This window comes from Harmonia axyridis, chromosome 6, assembly GCF_914767665.1.
Source record: "Harmonia axyridis chromosome 6, icHarAxyr1.1, whole genome shotgun sequence".
NCBI classification, from domain to species: domain Eukaryota; kingdom Metazoa; phylum Arthropoda; class Insecta; order Coleoptera; family Coccinellidae; genus Harmonia; species Harmonia axyridis.
Window position 1 is genome coordinate 4,558,173 of NC_059506.1, and position 18,898 is coordinate 4,577,070.

The 18,898-nt window shown below is 37.4% G+C and overlaps 1 protein-coding gene and 26 non-coding genes across 27 annotated transcripts in view; 1 reads left to right on the forward strand and 26 right to left on the reverse strand.

Annotated features, from left to right (window-relative positions):
• The window catches only part of LOC123683217, a 161,273-nt gene that overhangs the window by 29,175 nt on the left and 113,200 nt on the right, over window positions 1-18,898 (forward strand). The window lies entirely within an intron of this gene.
• Window positions 585-656, reverse strand: Trnae-uuc. Its single transcript has one exon. It is a non-coding gene; the product is annotated as a tRNA-Glu (tRNA).
• On the reverse strand, window positions 871-942 carry Trnae-uuc. Its single transcript has one exon. It is a non-coding gene; the product is annotated as a tRNA-Glu (tRNA).
• Window positions 1,157-1,228, reverse strand: Trnae-uuc. Its single transcript has one exon. It is a non-coding gene; the product is annotated as a tRNA-Glu (tRNA).
• Window positions 1,444-1,515, reverse strand: Trnae-uuc. The gene has a single exon. It is a non-coding gene; the product is annotated as a tRNA-Glu (tRNA).
• On the reverse strand, window positions 1,731-1,802 carry Trnae-uuc. The gene has a single exon. It is a non-coding gene; the product is annotated as a tRNA-Glu (tRNA).
• Window positions 2,018-2,089, reverse strand: Trnae-uuc. Its single transcript has one exon. It is a non-coding gene; the product is annotated as a tRNA-Glu (tRNA).
• On the reverse strand, window positions 2,305-2,376 carry Trnae-uuc. Its single transcript has one exon. It is a non-coding gene; the product is annotated as a tRNA-Glu (tRNA).
• On the reverse strand, window positions 2,591-2,662 carry Trnae-uuc. The gene has a single exon. It is a non-coding gene; the product is annotated as a tRNA-Glu (tRNA).
• Window positions 2,877-2,948, reverse strand: Trnae-uuc. The gene has a single exon. It is a non-coding gene; the product is annotated as a tRNA-Glu (tRNA).
• Trnae-uuc lies at window positions 3,164-3,235 on the reverse strand. The gene has a single exon. It is a non-coding gene; the product is annotated as a tRNA-Glu (tRNA).
• On the reverse strand, window positions 3,451-3,522 carry Trnae-uuc. The gene has a single exon. It is a non-coding gene; the product is annotated as a tRNA-Glu (tRNA).
• Window positions 3,738-3,809, reverse strand: Trnae-uuc. Its single transcript has one exon. It is a non-coding gene; the product is annotated as a tRNA-Glu (tRNA).
• Window positions 4,025-4,096, reverse strand: Trnae-uuc. Its single transcript has one exon. It is a non-coding gene; the product is annotated as a tRNA-Glu (tRNA).
• On the reverse strand, window positions 4,312-4,383 carry Trnae-uuc. The gene has a single exon. It is a non-coding gene; the product is annotated as a tRNA-Glu (tRNA).
• Window positions 4,599-4,670, reverse strand: Trnae-uuc. Its single transcript has one exon. It is a non-coding gene; the product is annotated as a tRNA-Glu (tRNA).
• On the reverse strand, window positions 4,885-4,956 carry Trnae-uuc. The gene has a single exon. It is a non-coding gene; the product is annotated as a tRNA-Glu (tRNA).
• On the reverse strand, window positions 6,796-6,867 carry Trnae-cuc. The gene has a single exon. It is a non-coding gene; the product is annotated as a tRNA-Glu (tRNA).
• On the reverse strand, window positions 10,410-10,481 carry Trnae-uuc. Its single transcript has one exon. It is a non-coding gene; the product is annotated as a tRNA-Glu (tRNA).
• On the reverse strand, window positions 10,655-10,726 carry Trnae-cuc. The gene has a single exon. It is a non-coding gene; the product is annotated as a tRNA-Glu (tRNA).
• Trnae-uuc lies at window positions 10,900-10,971 on the reverse strand. The gene has a single exon. It is a non-coding gene; the product is annotated as a tRNA-Glu (tRNA).
• Window positions 11,145-11,216, reverse strand: Trnae-cuc. Its single transcript has one exon. It is a non-coding gene; the product is annotated as a tRNA-Glu (tRNA).
• Window positions 11,390-11,461, reverse strand: Trnae-uuc. The gene has a single exon. It is a non-coding gene; the product is annotated as a tRNA-Glu (tRNA).
• Trnae-uuc lies at window positions 15,702-15,773 on the reverse strand. Its single transcript has one exon. It is a non-coding gene; the product is annotated as a tRNA-Glu (tRNA).
• Trnae-cuc lies at window positions 15,950-16,021 on the reverse strand. Its single transcript has one exon. It is a non-coding gene; the product is annotated as a tRNA-Glu (tRNA).
• On the reverse strand, window positions 16,198-16,269 carry Trnae-cuc. The gene has a single exon. It is a non-coding gene; the product is annotated as a tRNA-Glu (tRNA).
• Trnae-uuc lies at window positions 16,947-17,018 on the reverse strand. Its single transcript has one exon. It is a non-coding gene; the product is annotated as a tRNA-Glu (tRNA).

An 18,898-nucleotide genomic window follows, 5' to 3' on the forward strand; every position in this document is an offset into this window, starting at 1 on the left:
ACTCACATGGGAAAGTCAGTTCTGGATACTCACAAAGTAATAGTCAAGGTTCCTAATGATGTCCCTGGGTTTTGTTTGAATAGGTAGGGTTAAAAACAGAAGATCAAATTGGTCGTAGTTACCGGAAGGCTAACAAAGCCGCACTACTACGATTATTACTATGATTCAGTGAAATAACAATAATAATATTTCATACCATTGTACCACAACTGAGTTTCCCCTCCTGCGAACTCTCGGTGTTTCCAAGCAACGTCCTTTATAAAGTAAGATGCCAAAGCCGAAAGATATAACATATTTTTTGAAGGATGAAACCTTAGGCTCTGAGTAGAGTCCCAATTACTTCAAATACCTGCGAGTTTGTGAAGTTCGCTCAGTGACACCTGGGCAGATAACAGGTGGGAAATGTAACTAAGAATAACAACTACTTAACTTATTTTCAAATGGCTGATTTTTATATATATATTTTGTATTATATTACTCAAAACCGTCAGATACTTCCCATTCTATAAGTCATTTCTACAATTTGAATCATCAAGTGGCGACAAATTCTTGAATTGCGCAGTTGGAAATGGCAAAAAAGTTTCTTCCGATACCGGGAATCGAACCCGAGCCTCCTGGGTGAAAGCCAGGTATCCTAGCCACTAGACCATATCGGACTATAAATTCTAGAATGAGAGAACGTGTAGAGTTGTTTCACATTTTAAGGCAATTTTATCAAGTATCCAAATTATTCAGTTTCAATAAAAAAGGAAACATTTCTAGAACTCGACTTATTGAGTGGCATTAATTCTAAAAGTCATTTCTACAATTTGAATCATCAAGTGGCGACAAATTCTTGAATCGCGCAGTTGGAAATGGCAAAAAAGTTTCTTCCGATACCGGGAATCGAACCCGAGCCTCCTGGGTGAAAGCCAGGTATCCTAGCCACTAGACCATATCGGAGTGTAGAATCTAGAATGAGAGAACGTGTAGAGTTGTTTCACATTTTAAGGCAATTTTATCAAGTATCCAAATTATTCAGTTCCAATAAAAAAAGAAACACTTCTATAATTCGACTTATTGAGTGGCATTAATTCTATTAGTCATTTCTACAATTAGAATCATCAAGTGGCGACAAATTCTTGAATCCCGCAGTTGAAATTGACAAAAAAGTTTCTTCCGATACCGGGAATCGAACCCGAGCCTCCTGGGTGAAAGCCAGGTATCCTAGCCACTAGACCATATCGGAGTGTAGAATCTAGAATGAGAGAACGTGTAGAGTTGTTTCACATTTTAAGGCAATTTTATCAAGTATCCAAATTATTCAGTTCCAATAAAAAAAGGAAACACTTCTATAATTCGACTTATTGAGTGGCATTAATTCTAAAAGTCATTTCTAATATTTGAATCATCAAGTGGCGACAAATTCTTGAATCGCGCAGTTGGAAATGGCAAAAAAGTTTCTTCCGATACCGGGAATCGAACCCGAGCCTCCTGGGTGAAAGCCAGGTATCCTAGCCACTAGACCATATCGGAGTGTAGAATCTAGAATGAGAGAACGTGTTGAGTTGTTTCACATTTTAAGGCAATTTTATCAAGTATCCAAATTATTCAGTTCCAATAAAAAAAAGAAAGACTTCTATAATTCGACTCATTGAGTGGCATTAATTATGAAAGTCATTTCTACAATTAGAATCATCAAGTGGCGACAATTTCTTGAATCGCGCAGTTGGAAATGGCAAAAAAGTTTCTTCCGATACCGGGAATCGAACCCGAGCCTCCTGGGTGAAAGCCAGGTATCCTAGCCACTAGACCATATCGGAGTGTAGAATCTAGAATGAGAGAACGTGTAGAGTTGTTTCACATTTTAAGGCAATTTTATCAAGTATCTAAATTATTCAGTTCCAATAAAAAAAGGAAACACTTCTATAATTCGACTTATTGAGTGGCATTAATTCTAAAAGTCATCTCTAATATTTGAATCATCAAGTGGTGACAAATTCTTGAATCGCGCAGTTGGAAATGGCAAAAAAGTTTCTTCCGATACCGGGAATCGAACCCGAGCCTCCTGGGTGAAAGCCAGGTATCCTAGCCACTAGACCATATCGGAGTGTAGAATCTAGAATGAGAGAACGTGTAGAGTTGTTTCACATTTTTAGGCAATTTTATCAAGTATCCAAATTATTCAGTTCCAATAAAAAAAAGAAAGACTTCTATAATTCGACTCATTGAGTGGCATTAATTCTGAAAGTCATTTCTACAATTAGAATCATCAAGTGGCGACAATTTCTTGAATCGCGCAGTTGGAAATGTCAAAAAAGTTTCTTCCGATACCGGGAATCGAACCCGAGCCTCCTGGGTGAAAGCCAGGTATCCTAGCCACTAGACCATATCGGAGTGTAGAATCTAGAATGAGAGAACGTGTAGAGTTGTTTCACCTTTTAAGGCAATTTTATCAAGTATCCAAATTATTCAGTTCCAATAAAAAAAGAAACACTTCTATAATTCGACTTATTGAGTGGCATTAATTCTAAAAGTCATTTCTACAATTTGAATCATCAAGTGGCGACAAATTCTTGAATCGCGCAGTTGGAAATGGCAAAAAAGTTTCTTCCGATACCGGGAATCGAACCCGAGCCTCCTGGGTGAAAGCCAGGTATCCTAGCCACTAGACCATATCGGAGTGTAGAATCTAGAATGAGAGAACGTGTAGAGTTGTTTCACATTTTAAGGCAATTTTATCAAGTATCCAAATTATTCAGTTCCAATAAAAAAAGAAACACTTCTATAATTCGACTTATTGAGTGGCATTAATTCTATTAGTCATTTCTACAATTAGAATCATCAAGTGGCGACAAATTCTTGAATCCCGCAGTTGAAATTGACAAAAAAGTTTCTTCCGATACCGGGAATCGAACCCGAGCCTCCTGGGTGAAAGCCAGGTATCCTAGCCACTAGACCATATCGGAGTGTAGAATCTAGAATGAGAGAACGTGTAGAGTTGTTTCACATTTTAAGGCAATTTTATCAAGTATCCAAATTATTCAGTTCCAATAAAAAAAGGAAACACTTCTATAATTCGACTTATTGAGTGGCATTAATTCTAAAAGTCATTTCTAATATTTGAATCATCAAGTGGCGACAAATTCTTGAATCGCGCAGTTGGAAATGGCAAAAAAGTTTCTTCCGATACCGGGAATCGAACCCGAGCCTCCTGGGTGAAAGCCAGGTATCCTAGCCACTAGACCATATCGGAGTGTAGAATCTAGAATGAGAGAACGTGTTGAGTTGTTTCACATTTTAAGGCAATTTTATCAAGTATCCAAATTATTCAGTTCCAATAAAAAAAAGAAAGACTTCTATAATTCGACTCATTGAGTGGCATTAATTATGAAAGTCATTTCTACAATTAGAATCATCAAGTGGCGACAATTTCTTGAATCGCGCAGTTGGAAATGGCAAAAAAGTTTCTTCCGATACCGGGAATCGAACCCGAGCCTCCTGGGTGAAAGCCAGGTATCCTAGCCACTAGACCATATCGGAGTGTAGAATCTAGAATGAGAGAACGTGTAGAGTTGTTTCACATTTTAAGGCAATTTTATCAAGTATCTAAATTATTCAGTTCCAATAAAAAAAGGAAACACTTCTATAATTCGACTTATTGAGTGGCATTAATTCTAAAAGTCATCTCTAATATTTGAATCATCAAGTGGTGACAAATTCTTGAATCGCGCAGTTGGAAATGGCAAAAAAGTTTCTTCCGATACCGGGAATCGAACCCGAGCCTCCTGGGTGAAAGCCAGGTATCCTAGCCACTAGACCATATCGGAGTGTAGAATCTAGAATGAGAGAACGTGTAGAGTTGTTTCACATTTTTAGGCAATTTTATCAAGTATCCAAATTATTCAGTTCCAATAAAAAAAAGAAAGACTTCTATAATTCGACTCATTGAGTGGCATTAATTCTGAAAGTCATTTCTACAATTAGAATCATCAAGTGGCGACAATTTCTTGAATCGCGCAGTTGGAAATGGCAAAAAAGTTTCTTCCGATACCGGGAATCGAACCCGAGCCTCCTGGGTGAAAGCCAGGTATCCTAGCCACTAGACCATATCGGAGTGTAGAATCTAGAATGAGAGAACGTGTAGAGTTGTTTCACATTTTAAGGCAATTTTATCAAGTATCTAAATTATTCAGTTCCAATAAAAAAAGGAAACACTTCTATAATTCGACTTATTGAGTGGCATTAATTCTAAAAGTCATCTCTAATATTTGAATCATCAAGTGGTGACAAATTCTTGAATCGCGCAGTTGGAAATGGCAAAAAAGTTTCTTCCGATACCGGGAATCGAACCCGAGCCTCCTGGGTGAAAGCCAGGTATCCTAGCCACTAGACCATATCGGAGTGTAGAATCTAGAATGAGAGAACGTGTAGAGTTGTTTCACATTTTTAGGCAATTTTATCAAGTATCCAAATTATTCAGTTCCAATAAAAAAAAGAAAGACTTCTATAATTCGACTCATTGAGTGGCATTAATTCTGAAAGTCATTTCTACAATTAGAATCATCAAGTGGCGACAATTTCTTGAATCGCGCAGTTGGAAATGTCAAAAAAGTTTCTTCCGATACCGGGAATCGAACCCGAGCCTCCTGGGTGAAAGCCAGGTATCCTAGCCACTAGACCATATCGGAGTGTAGAATCTAAAATGAGAGAACGTGTAGAGTTGTTTCACCTTTTAAGGCAATTTTATCAAGTATCCAAATTATTCAGTTCCAATAAAAAAAGAAACACTTCTATAATTCGACTTATTGAGTGGCATTAATTCTAAAAGTCATTTCTACAATTTGAATCATCAAGTGGCGACAAATTCTTGAATCGCGCAGTTGGAAATGGCAAAAAAGTTTCTTCCGATACCGGGAATCGAACCCGAGCCTCCTGGGTGAAAGCCAGGTATCCTAGCCACTAGACCATATCGGAGTGTAGAATTTAGAATGAGAGAACGTGTAGGGCTGGGAATCATGAATGAATGATTTGAATATTCGAATAATCAAATAATTATTCGAACAATTGCATTTTGCATTATTCGAATAATCATGAATATTCACTGAATAGTTGAATAATCAATGACTACTTTTCTAATCATGAATAATCAGTGAATAGTCGAGTATTCACTGAATAGTTGAATGATCAATGACTACTTTTCTATTCATGAATAATCAGTGAATAGTTGAGTATTCACTGATTATTCAGTGAATAGTTTCCTATTCAGTGAGTAGTTGGATATTTATGAAGTTACGAATGAAAGTTTGAATGATCACTTGACTCACTCTTCAGTAATGATTAAAACAAGGTTTTGTGATTCACTACGTACAAATCATTTTATTAATATTAAAATTACTGGAAATTACATAATATTGAAATTGATAGATACAATTGAATTGAAATTATAAATAAACTCCTGTCAGTGTTCGGAATCCAAACAAACAAATTGTCATTTAAATTAGTATGTTGTCGTCGAAGAAAATGGCTTATTTTGATAAATAAGTTTATTTGAGGAACGATTTCACTATTAATTTATAGACAGAAGGAACGAGATTAATGCCGTAAGTTCGAACTTGAGGTTCAAGTAATAAACACGGCTTTTCACAAAATCTGGGGAATGATACAGGATTCAAAGTTACTGATATTAACCTCGTTCCTTCTGTCTATCAATTAATACTGAAATCGTTCCTCAAATACTCTTATTTATGAAAATAAGCCAATTCCTTCAACGAGACCGTACTAATTTGAATGACAATTTATTTGGTTGGATTCCGAACACTGACGAGAGAACCAAAAATGGCGGTGTGTGATGTCACACTAATAGAGCGTATTGGCGGTGGCATGGCCCCACAAGTGACATCTGTGGCACTGGATTATTTCTTTTTTCGTGGTGTATCGATTCCACCTTATTTTCGTATAAACTACCACTTTTATGGGGTGTTGTAGTCTTTTTAACGTGATTGTATTGTCGGTCACCACCATATAAGCAGGGGATTGGGTCGTCTTCATCTTATGAATTTCAATTTTACATTCTGACTAATTAAATCATCTTTGATGTCTTCTATTTCTAGGTCGTGTTCCAGTCCCCCTTAAGAGTGAATGCATGTGTTTTCATATGTTTTGGAGTGTAAGTGTTAAATTGGTTACTGTGCTTATCCAGGAATTTCATTATTTTTTCTTGGTCTTTTAATTTTTCACAGTAGATCGTAGTGTCGTTCACTCCACATTTCATATAGAAATTTCCATCTACTTCCGATTTCAGTTCTTTTACCTTTCTTGCGTGGTTGGTGGAAACCCAAAGTACGAAAATTGGGGGTGGTTTTTTGTTCGGACTGTGTTCGTCTTCATTTTTCGAAATTTCTGGGAGATAATTAAAACTGTTTTTTATTGAACTTTCTTCCTTTTCAGCGTTTTTTTTTGTGGTTGGATGCGTAAAATTGGGATTTTCGGTGTCAGTTATTCTTGCACTTTTTGGGGCGGCTTCAGTGGAGCTTTCATCGCTTGAACTCGATGCTTCATTTTGAATTTCCATTTTTTCGAGAGTCCTTATTATTTAAATTCCTCACTCGGAGGAATTTAAACTCAAAAATTTCGGTCCATTCACTGGTATGAACGGTCACTTTTCTAACAAACAACCCGAAACAGGTAGATTTTCAACAATCACTAGAGTCTGGAATGCGGCAGAACGCTGAAGGGCACGAACGGCCGGCTTCAACTTGGTATGCGGCGACTATATATTCCTGAATCGCGCAGTTGGAAATGGCAAAAAGTTTCTTCCGATACCGGGAATCGAACCCGAGCCTCCTGGGTGAGAGCCAGGTATCCTAGCCACTAGACCATATCGGACTGTAGAAACTGGATTGGAAAAACGTGTAGAGTTGTTTCATATTTTAAGGCAATTTTATCAAGTATCTAAATTATTGAATGTCAATAAAAAAGGAAACATTTCTATCATTCGAATTAACAAAGAGGTCAGGAAAGCCAAAAGGCAGTCCTGGAGAAGTTTCTGAGAGGGAATAGATAAAACAGCCCCAGCAGCTAGACTTCAAATTCAAATTCAAAATTTATTCTCACATTTAAAGTACATTATTTTCACAGTTTTTATTTATTACATTTGAAATCATCGAGAGATGTGCAACAGTACCTAGACAAAATGGCTGTTTCTACCATTGCACTCCCTCATGTTCCTCGAAATGTACACATAAATTAACAATTGGCAATAAGACGAATTTTGGAAAAAACAAAACAAGTGGAGAAAGCAGTGACGGCAGGTAAGGACTAATCCGGACATGCAGGTAGTCCAGAAATCTATACTATACGAAGGCAAACCTCTCAGGATTCTCAAATATAAAAATAGGTACTATCTAAGGATCACTCCAACCCAATTGGCCAAATAAAGAAGCCATGTGGAGAATTTACGAACGATCATCAAGAGAGCCTAAGAGTTCTATTAGAGACTCATTTTCCTGGCTGCAGGCAGATTACAAGTGAAGATGGGCCCCCGCTGGGGAAGTATACAACCCCACCAGGCGGGATTCTCAGAAAGCTGGTAGACTATTCACACCAGAAAGAATTGAATGGGCGATAAAGAGCTTGCAGCCCTTCAAATCAGCAGGCATGGATGGTATTTTTCCAGCCATGCTTCAGAAAGGTGTTGAAGTCCTTAAGGCCCCGATAACTGAGCTTTTAAGGCAAGCTTTACAAGGGGGTATATCCAGAAATCATGGAGGGAGGCGAGGGTAGTATTCATACCCAAAGAGGGTCGAAAAGGCTCCCCAGAGCCTAAATCCTTTCGACCCATACGCCTCGCCTCTTTTCTCTTGAAGACCATGGAGAAAATAATGGATAATAATTTAAGGGGAAGTTTAAAGCTCCACAACAAACAGTTTGCTTATAGGGCGGGCAGATCTAGTGTAGACGCCCTTCATCATCTTCTCAGAGAGGTGGAAGGCACCCTTAACGCAAAAGAGATTCTGCTTGCAATGTTTAGTGATATCGGAGGGGCCTTTGACAATACCTCCATATGCAATGCAGCCAAAAGGAAAGGGATAGAACCCTCCACTGTTAAGTGGATATCAGCTATGTTGAAAGGACGAACCGTTACAGCCTATCTGGAAGGAAGCGAAGTGACCGTGCTGACGTGCAGGGGATGCCCTCAGGAAGGGGTTCTATCACCCTTGCTTGGTTATGAATGGCCTCTTGGAGAGGCTTACAGCAGGTGGCTTTAACGTCCAGGCTTACGCCGACGACATAGTGGTGACTGTTAGAGGCAAGCATGGGGCCCACTAAGTAGCCGAATGCAACTGGCTCTCAGAATTATTGAAAATTGGTGCGGGGAAGAGGGGCTTACTGTCAACCCCTCGAAAACATTCAAATCTTACTTAATCAGGAGGAGACAAAGAACTATGGTGAAACAAAATGGGAAATTTGTAAAATCAGAAATAAAAGAAAACCCCTGAGGTGTAGCTCAGGGTAGCATGTTAGGACCCATATTATTTGTTCTCTTTATGAACGATATTGTTAGTGCTCTTGAATGTGAGAAATCTGAGACCAGGGAAGCTGTTTCTGAAAATCTGGCCAATTGTCACATCACAAATTATGCAGATGACACCAACCTGCTAGTGGTGGCTCAAACTGGCTCAAACTATCCCCAACTGATCAGTACTGCTTCTATGTGTTTGAATAGAGTGGAGCAATGGTTTGAAAGGAATGGCTTGGTTTTGAACCCAGATAAAACTAAGCTGATACTGTTCAGAATACCACAACAGAGAATGGAGACACCAACCACTGTGAGGTTGTTGAATAGAGATCTGAACACTGATCGGAATACTAAGTTTTTAGGCATCTCCATAGATGAACACATGAATTGGCACCACCATATAATTGGTTTGGAAAAGAAATTGAATTCTGTCGCATATAGTTTGAGAATAATAGGTCGATACTTAGAAGTGAATTCACTCAGGATTTTTTATTTCGCCAACTTTGAGAGCTTGATGAGGTTCGGTTTGATGTTCTATGGTGTCAACTCAAACACTCTGGAGATTTTTCGTTTTCAGAAGAGGGCTATCAGAACTATATTTGGTCTGGATTACCGTCAATCATGCAGAGGAGTCTTCAAAAGGAACCATATTCTCACTGTTTATGCTCTCTACATTATGAGCGGTGCGGTTCTATGCACAACTATGGTACGAGAAAATTCAGTATCAGTTATCCGATACATAGACTCACAATAACGGAGAAACACCCTTCTTATTCGGGTATTAGATTGTTTAATGAACTTCCCGAGAACCTAAAAATGTGTGATAGTATGAAAGTATTCAAGAGAAAAATTAAGGAATTGTTGATTGATTTAGAGCCTTATTCTATAGAGGACTATGTGCGCGTATAGTATATGCATTGTGGGGATGATCGGTTTTTTTGTTTTGTTTTTGGTTATATGATATTGTTTCTTTCAATATTACCAAATTAACATCTGTATGACACTGTAACATTCTCTAAAATATATCTTCTTATTATTATTATTAACATCAAAAACAGGTTAACACCTGCTGGACCTGAGCCTTTTTGTGGAATAGGAAAAGACCAATATAAAGCTACGGTCCAGCTATGGGAGTTGAACAGCATGACAATCTACTGGACTAACACTCCTAGACTTGTTCAGGCAAAGAAATTCGTGAAGATTTCACTAACCTACGCCAAAAAGCTCCTGAAGCTGTCGCGAGCCGAGCTTCGGGTGATGGTGGGACTGCTGACGGGGCACTGTCGGTACAAACATTATTTGTACCGTATGGGAAAGTCAGCAGACGAGATTTGCAGGCTCTGTGGACCGGCAGCAGAAACAGCCGAACACTTGGTAAGCAAGTGTCCGGAGCTGGTGGCCTAAGAACCATTCACATGGGTAAGCCGGTCCTGGATACCAGAGAGGTAACGGCTAAGGCCCCTAAGGAGGTTGTCAATTTTATTAACGTCATTGACGACTTCCCTGGGTTTCTATGAATGAGTAGGGTAGAGAACAAAAAATTTGCATGGTCGCAGTTCCCGGAAGGCTAACCGAACCAAAACGACCCCAGTTCAAATAATAATATTTCGAATTGAGTGGCGACAAATTCCTGAATCGCGCAGTTAAAAATGACAAAAAAGTTTCTTCCGATACCGGGAATCGAACACGAGCCTCCTGGGTGAAAGCCAGGTATCCTAGCCACTAGACCATATCGGACTGTAGAAACTAAATGAGAGAACGTGTAGAGTTGTTGCACATTTAAGGCAATTTTACCGAGAATCGAAATTGTTCTGTATCAATAAATAAAAAAAAAGAAAACAATTCAATAATTCCAATCGTTCAGTGGCGCAAATTCCATAATGACGCTGTTGGAAATCGCAAAAGGTTATTCCGATACCGGGAATCGAACCCGAGCCTCCTGGGTGAAAGCCAGGTATCCTAGCCACTAGACCATATCGGACTGTAGAAACTAGAATGAGAGAACGTGTAGAGTTGTTGCACATTTAAGGCAATTTTACCGAGAATCGAAATTGTTCTGTATCAATAAATAAAAAAAAAGAAAACAACTCAATAATTCCAATCGTTCAGTGGCGCAAATTCCATAATGACGCTGTTGGAAATCGCAAAAGGTTATTCCGATACCGGGAATCGAACCCGAGCCTCCTGGGTGAGAGCCAGGTATCCTAGCCACTAGACCATATCGGACTGTAGAAACTAGAATGAGAGAACGTGTAGAGTTGTTGCACATTTAAGGCAATTTTACCGAGAATCGAAATTGTTCTGTATCAATAAATAAAAAAAAAGAAAACAATTCAATAATTCCAATCGTTCAGTGGCGCAAATTCCATAATGACGCTGTTGGAAATCGCAAAAGGTTATTCCGATACCGGGAATCGAACCCGAGCCTCCTGGGTGAAAGCCAGGTATCCTAGCCACTAGACCATATCGGACTGTAGAGAATAGAATGGAAGAACGTGTAGAGTTGTTGCACATTTAAGGCAATTTTACCGAGAATCGAAATTGTTCTGTATCAATAAATAAAAAAAAAGAAAACAATTCAATAATTCCAATCGTTCAGTGGCGCAAATTCCATAATGACGCTGTTGGAAATCGCAAAAGGTTATTCCGATACCGGGAATCGAACCCGAGCCTCCTGGGTGAGAGCCAGGTATCCTAGCCACTAGACCATATCGGACTGTAGAAACTAGTATGAGAGAACGTGTAGAGTTGTTGCACATTTAAGGCAATTTTACCGAGAATCGAAATTGTTCTGTATCAATAAATAAAAAAAAAGAAAACAATTCAATAATTCCAATCGTTCAGTGGCGCAAATTCCATAATGACGCTGTTGGAAATCGCAAAAGGTTATTCCGATACCGGGAATCGAACCCGAGCCTCCTGGGTGAAAGCCAGGTATCCTAGCCACTAGACCATATCGGACTGTAGAGAATAGAATGGAAGAACGTGTAGGGTTGTTTCAAAATTAAAACAATTTTATCAAGTAGGGGAAATGCGGGCAAAACGACATATGTGGACAAAATGAACCTTAAAAAATATTTCAATATTGGCGCCGTATAGTTCGGGGTTTTACAGTAATTCAGGTTCCGCTTGATATGTTGACAATCCTGCGAAGAAACTGACTTCCTACTGTCTGTTTCACTGGTGCAGTAGCCACAAATGTGTTTTGGTCGGTTGAATTTTTTTTGTCCACTTGGTTTCTTAATTGCTTCTGGAGAGTGCCATGACAATATTCGTTGTATATTGAATGTATTCTTGTTATTACGGTTATGACGTAATAATATGTATAAGTTTTGAGATGAGTAGTGGTTTTGTTCTGAAATTGGGCTTCAATATTATAATTAGTGTGTATCGGACAAAATGACATACTTTCCTGATGGACAAAACGACATAGTATGTCATTATGTCCGATACATGTTAAGAAAATATATTTTTTGAAAGAATATAGAATTTTATAGATTGATTTTCACGTGAAACTAATAAGCTCATTTTCATGTTATTTTGTACATAGTTTGAATGCACTATAGGTACGTGATAGAACGCGAAATTTCTGGTATGTACCTATCCAGAGCCATATCTAGGTTTTATTGCGCCTGTGGCAATATCTTATACAGCGCCCCCCATTTTCGAAGATTTTTTTTCATCGATTATATTTTCTTAGAGTATTTTTTTGGTCATAACTTAAGAAATATATTTTGTGATTATTTTATGCTTAGTACACGAATACAGGGGAAGGGCAATATTTTCAATGTTTCCAGCAAGGATGTAGAAATGGGCGGTAATTATCCCCTCCAATATTTCCAAAATATAACATTTCAGAATTCTTGCAAAGACGGAAAACGAAAATTTTTCCATAAAAAAAACCAATAATCATTTTACTTTCCTCTGAAATCAACACGGAGTACAAAATCGGACCCTTTTACGGTCTATGAGTTTATTATCGCTTTCAAGATGAGTACTTTTATTGCACTACGAGCACGTCTATGTCCGACTCCGAGGTTTATTATTTTCCTTTATCTATCGGCTTTGTCGGCGTCGACCCATATTTGCCATCTGTGATTTCAGCATTCGTAATCGATATACACTTACTCGTTGTTTTCGGTTTTTTGTTTCATTCACATCACAAAATTTCAATACTGTAGTTATTGAAGTACTGAACTAAGTAATTCGCATCGAAAAATTGTCTGGGTCATGTTATACAATTTATTGTGGTTTATTCAAATTGGAATTCAATTGTGCAGATATCAGTTTTGAATTGATTATATTTTAACGGTGTTCCGAATGTGTACAATAAATGAAAATGATAGATTTCTTGGATCATTTTAAGGAAAAAGTCCTATAACATGAATCCGCAAACGCTTTGGTTTTGAGATACCGGTGTTAAAGTTCAAGTTTTTTTCTCATAGCACCTTCCCTTCACAAGATACTCAACTTGAATTGGCATAGATCTTCCGATTTAAAGTTTTCATCTAGTGATATGAATATAATGCATGCAAATCTGCAGGGTTTAATTTTTCTGGAAGGTACCTGCTTCTTTCCACCAAAACTATTTTGTATGTTGAAGTTTTGTCGTATCTGCCATCGATTTCGAGAAAAAAACTCTCCGGTAATCCTCAGGAAAATTCAAATTATTATAAAAATCCAGTTAGTAAGCTGTGATGAATAAATTAATTATAACTTCTGTTACTTATCAACCAATTCTGTAGCGAAGATTGAAAAAGATTCGATAAACTAATAAATACAAGCATCACTAAAAAGTATGACTATACTAGAAACACCCTGTATTTCGAAAACAAAGCGTTTGCGGTTTTTTATTCTTAAAATTATCCAAGGAATCTCTTATTTTCCTTCGTAACTCCGTTTAAGGCAAACCCAGTATAAGGTGAGATCAATCGAATTGGTAATAAAAAAAATTATTTTGAGTAATTTGGTTCAAACTTCGTTATCAAACCTTTTTTTCTTACTTTACAGATTTGAGTAAATGTTATTGTTAAAAAAATTTTTGTCTCCAGAACACCCCCCCCCTCCCCCAAAGAAATAAAAAATCTCCGTACTTGGTTTCCAGATTCCTCGGCATTGCTCATTGCGAGGCTTATACATGAAAACCGAGTTGTGATCTTCTGTCTGCTGCTTCAAATTTTTTTGTCTTGATATTTTTGGGCGCCCCTGCAGACCTTACGCCCGTGGCAAGTGCCACCTTTGTCACGCCCTAGATACGGCACTGTACCTATCTTGTAAAAAATAGGTCAATTACCTATCGATTCCTGTTGATTACCAGGGACTTGAAAAGGATCATTATCCTTTCGTTATCAAATTCTTTCAAAACTTCCTCAGGAACAAGGCCTAATTTTGACAAAATCAAGGATGAATCTGCTGCGAAAAATCCACCCAAGAAGAAAGAACAAGAAGTTACTAAAATATTATTCAATGATAAAAAAACCCTGTGATGAAGAGAATAAGAGCGTCGAAAAATGAAAAAGTCCATGATCACGAAGAATCCGACACTAAACCGTTCAAAATTAAGGCCCAGTTTCACCAAATGCTTTAATATTGACTTGGCTCCTAAGTGAGGCCTTAGATCACGATTAATGTAATGTAGCGTTTCACCACAATCCAAAGCGCCATTTAATCGACCAATTGGACAGAACCAAAGAACCAGATTTTGACAGTTTCAACCCGATAAGAGACTTTTAGATTTTATATGATTCCATTTGTGTTATTGTTCATACCAAACGAAATTTTTTTTTTTTTTTTGTATACTGTTGTCACGACGTTCAAGGAAGAGAATGTTTGTATTTTTTTTTTTCAGAACTAACAGGCGAACCTCTAGTGAGCCTCTGTTCATCGTGTTTATTGGCGATATTTATTAGAATATTATATTAGGTTGTGTTGAAAGCAAATAAACTTTTTTATAATCGCGATTTAGCACTTATCGGCCATTTTTGGAGGATAATAACCTTTCAAGTTGAGATTAATAATTATTTATCAGTATGGAACTCTTGTCTATGTAATTATTTTTCCGGAAATTTCTAATTTTTGGGTCAATTTTATCAAAATATGACTATATGTATAGGCTCAATATTTCCCATTTAGAATACACGTAAACTTTGTTTTTGTGTTTTATGAAATTTATTGCAAAGAATAATTTATTGATATGTTTGATTGAAATATTATATAAGAAGCAGTTAAACTTGTTAATAAAAATAAATAAGTTAATAAAATTACTTATATAGTTTTTTTCCAGAATGTGTGGTTTTGTGAAATGGGATAATTTCTTTTTAACTTCTGCAAGTTTCCGACATTTCGAAGCACATCACTCGACATTTTCGGCAAAAATTAACTTTGTTTTTTGTTTACAAGATGACAAATGATTTGAAATGTTATGAGTTATGAATGAATGACACCTGACACCTAGCGCCAATGGTGGTCATCACTGCTAATACGATACAGAACACTATATAACTTTTTGTTCACAACGTTGCCAAATGGTTTGACTAGTTAATCGCGGTTTGGTTAATCGCGATCATCTTCGGACGGGTTGATGCATGGTGAAACAGAAAACACTGTTAAGCCTGCTTTAGTAACAAGCGGAGTTTAATCAATCTGGGATCAAGTGGTGAAACTGGGCCTAAGAAAAAGAAATGAGGATAACGAAGACTGTCCTTGCATTAATTGATTGCAGTGACGCTTTTTTCGTTCCAAACCTGGTGAACAGTGGCTACGTTTCATTCAATTTTCACTGGGCTCATACATCGTTACGTTTTCTACTGTCTTGAAGAGAACCAAAACATTTATTTGCGAACTTTACATTTAAATGTTATGTGTGTCATTATGTCCATTACTAGTGTGTCATTTTGTCCGTAGTATAGGATTTTGTTAGGAGTCAAGACAACTTCTTATATCTTTTATTTTTGGAGTTCAATTCGATTTTCAGCTTATAATACTTGAAAACAATTAACCAAATTTAGTATATAGTACCAAAATGGGAGTATTGCAATAACTAAAAATATATGATTGGAAAACTTAATAGTATGTCATTTTGTTCGAATTTCCCCTTTGTAAATTATTCAGTTTCAATAAAAAAAAAGGAAACATTTCTATAATTCGAATCATTAAATGGCGACAAATTCTTGATTCGCTCAGTTGAACTGACAAAAATTTCTTCCGATACCGGGAATCGAACCCGAGCCTCCTGGGTGAAAGCCAGGTATCCTAGCCACTAGACCATATCGGAGTGTAGAATCAAGAATGAGAGAACGTGTAGAGTTGTTTCACATTTTATGGCAATTTTACCGAGTATCAAAATTGTTCTGTTTCAATGAATAAAAAAAAAAGAAAACAAATCAATAATTCCAATCGTTCAGTGGTGCAAATTCCATAATGACGCTTTTGGAACTCGCAAAAAGTTTCTTCCGATACCGGGAATCGAACCCGAGCCTCCTGGGTGAGAGCCAGGTATCCTAGCCACTAGACCATATCGGAGTGTAGAATCAAGAATGAGAGAACGTGTAGAGTTGTTTCACATTTTAAGGCAATTTTACCGAGTATCAAAATTGTTCTGTTTCAATGAATAAAAAAAAAAGAAAACAAATCAATAATTCCAATCGTTCAGTGGTGCAAATTCCATAATGACGCTTCTGGAACTCGCAAAAAGTTTCTTCCGATACCGGGAATCGAACCCGAGCCTCCTGGGTGAGAGCCAGGTATCCTAGCCACTAGACCATATCGGACTGTAGAAACTAGAATATCTGTGATTCTTGTGTATCTATCCTTGTTTGTGATAAGCCTCAGCATTCTGTTTTGAAAATTTTGTAACGGTCGTGTCGGCCATGATTTCAAGTGACACCAGGCCGGTGCCGCATACGTTATGATTGGTCTTATTAAGGAGGTGTATATTTATTTTTTATTTTTTTGGTTCATACGGCTATTCTTGCACATTAGAGGATACAGGATTCTGATTGCCCCGTTGGCTTTTATTAAAGTTTTTTCAATGTGTTTGTGAAAATTAAGTCGGCTATCTAGTTCCATTCCCAGATATTTAACCGTATTATTAACTGTGATTGGATGGTTGTTAAGTTTAAGAGGAATTGAGATTTTCAATAATTCCAATCGTTCAGTGGCGCAAATTCCATAATGACGCTTTTGGAAATCGCAAAAGGTTATTCCGATACGGGGAATCGAACCCGAGCCTCCTGGGTGAAAGCCAGGTATCCTAGCCACTAGACCATATCGGACTGTAGAAACTAGAATGAGAGAACGTGTAGAGTTGTTGCATATTTAAGGCAATTTTACCGAGAATCGAAATTGTTCTGTTTCAATAAATAAAAAAAAGAAAACAATTCAATAATTCCAATCGTTCAGTGGCGCAAATTCCATAATGAAGCCTTTGGAAATCGCAAAAAGGTTATTCCGATACCGGGAATCGAACCCGAGCCTCCTGGGTGAAAGCCAGGTATCCTAGCCACTAGACCATATCGGACTGATATAATAATAAATAATAAATTTATTTATACATGTTATAACTACAGAAACACATGTACAAATATTTGCCATTAAAATATTATACGGCCTGTCAAAAAAGATGATAAATATATACACAAATATATAGATATACTAACATAAAATGTAAAAGACGTGAACACAGCAATAAATATATAACACTCAATGACAATCAGTTTAAAAATTCGGTCAAGTTATAAATCGTGTTTTCTAAAAGCAAATTCTTCACCTTTCTAATGAACGCAGAAAGATTCGACGTTTTTATATCATTGGGAAGCTTATTGTAAAGTTTTAAGCAGGTATGATTTGGACCTTGTTGCGTTTTCTTTATTCTCGAGACCTCGAGTACGGAAGAGCATAATTATTTTTTTCCCGGGTATTGTAGTTATGATAGAAAGAATTTTTTGGGAATTTGTTCCGGTGTTGGTGAACATATTTAACGCAGGTAAGTATAAAATATGATGTGATGGTAAGAATTTCTCCCTCTTGAAAATTTCTCTGCAGCTGTCTGTGGACTTCATCTGATATATAGCCCTTATGGCACTTTTCTGCTTCAACATAATTTTTTGAGAATCTGCACATTGCCCTTAAAGCAGAATACCATATGTAGCCACACTGTGGAAACTTGAATAATAAGTCAGCTTCGCGATGTTGGTGTCTGTTATTTGACTCATTCTTCTGATTAGGAAGATGGAAGTAGACAATTTTTTGCATAGGTTGTCTATATGCTTGCTCCAGTTTAATGACGGTTGGAATTCGAGTCCCAAATATAACAACGATGAATCAGTTTGCTCCCTGTTTGTGAACACCAGCATCTGAGTTTTGTTCGAATTCACCAGTAATCCATTGGCAGAAAACCACTTTTGTGCGTCTACTTCACTAACACTCGTTCTGTCATTGAGATCACTTCTACTGTCTGACCTATTCAGAATTACTACATCATCAGCATAACTGCTGCACATACCAGAATTTATGTTGTAAAATATATCATTCATAAACAATATGAAAAATATCGGACCCAAAATTGATCCCTGGGGGACACCACACTCTACCTCGATGAGATCAGATCTGCATCCATTCCACTTCACTGACTGGTACCGACTCGTCAAATAGGATTGAATAAGTTTGTGTGTCAATCCTCGTATACCATAATAATGGAGTTTCTCCAGCAGTAGTTCGTGACAGTCACTATCGAACGCTTTACTTAGGTCTACAGATGTCATTTCTACTTCTTCTGAATCATTGCATGCATCTAATATTGTATCGAGAACCTCAAGCATTGCAGTTATTGTTGACCTATACTGCCTAAAGCCATGTTGAGCCGTGTGAAGTAGTGAATTATTTTCGAAGTAGTCGACCAGGCGTTTCCTCAGTGCTATTTCAAACACCTTCGAAAATACCGGCAGCACAGAAATTGGTCTGTAATTCGAGTGGTCTTCAATATCTCCCCCTTTGTGAAGTGGTGTCACAATTGCGATTTTAAGTTCTGCTGGAAAAACTCCTTGAATGAAGCAATCATTAACAATTTTGCATAACGGTGTTTTGATATACGGAATGATGCATTTCAATAACTGAATTGTCATTCCGTAGTAATCTTTAGCTGTTTTATTCTTCATTTTCATTATTGAATCGACTATTTCATCTTCGGTCACCGGAGAAAGATACATGAAGTCTGGATTATTCAATTTACTTCTGTGAAGCAGACTAGATGATTCTTGCTAGTTCGGTCCAACACTTCTTGCCATTTCTCTGCCTATATTAGTGAAGTATTTATTCATTTCATCTGCTGTCACAACTTCATCTGATGCACTCGAGTTATTTTTCTTCTGTGTTTGCTGTTTTATCAGCTTCCACATGACC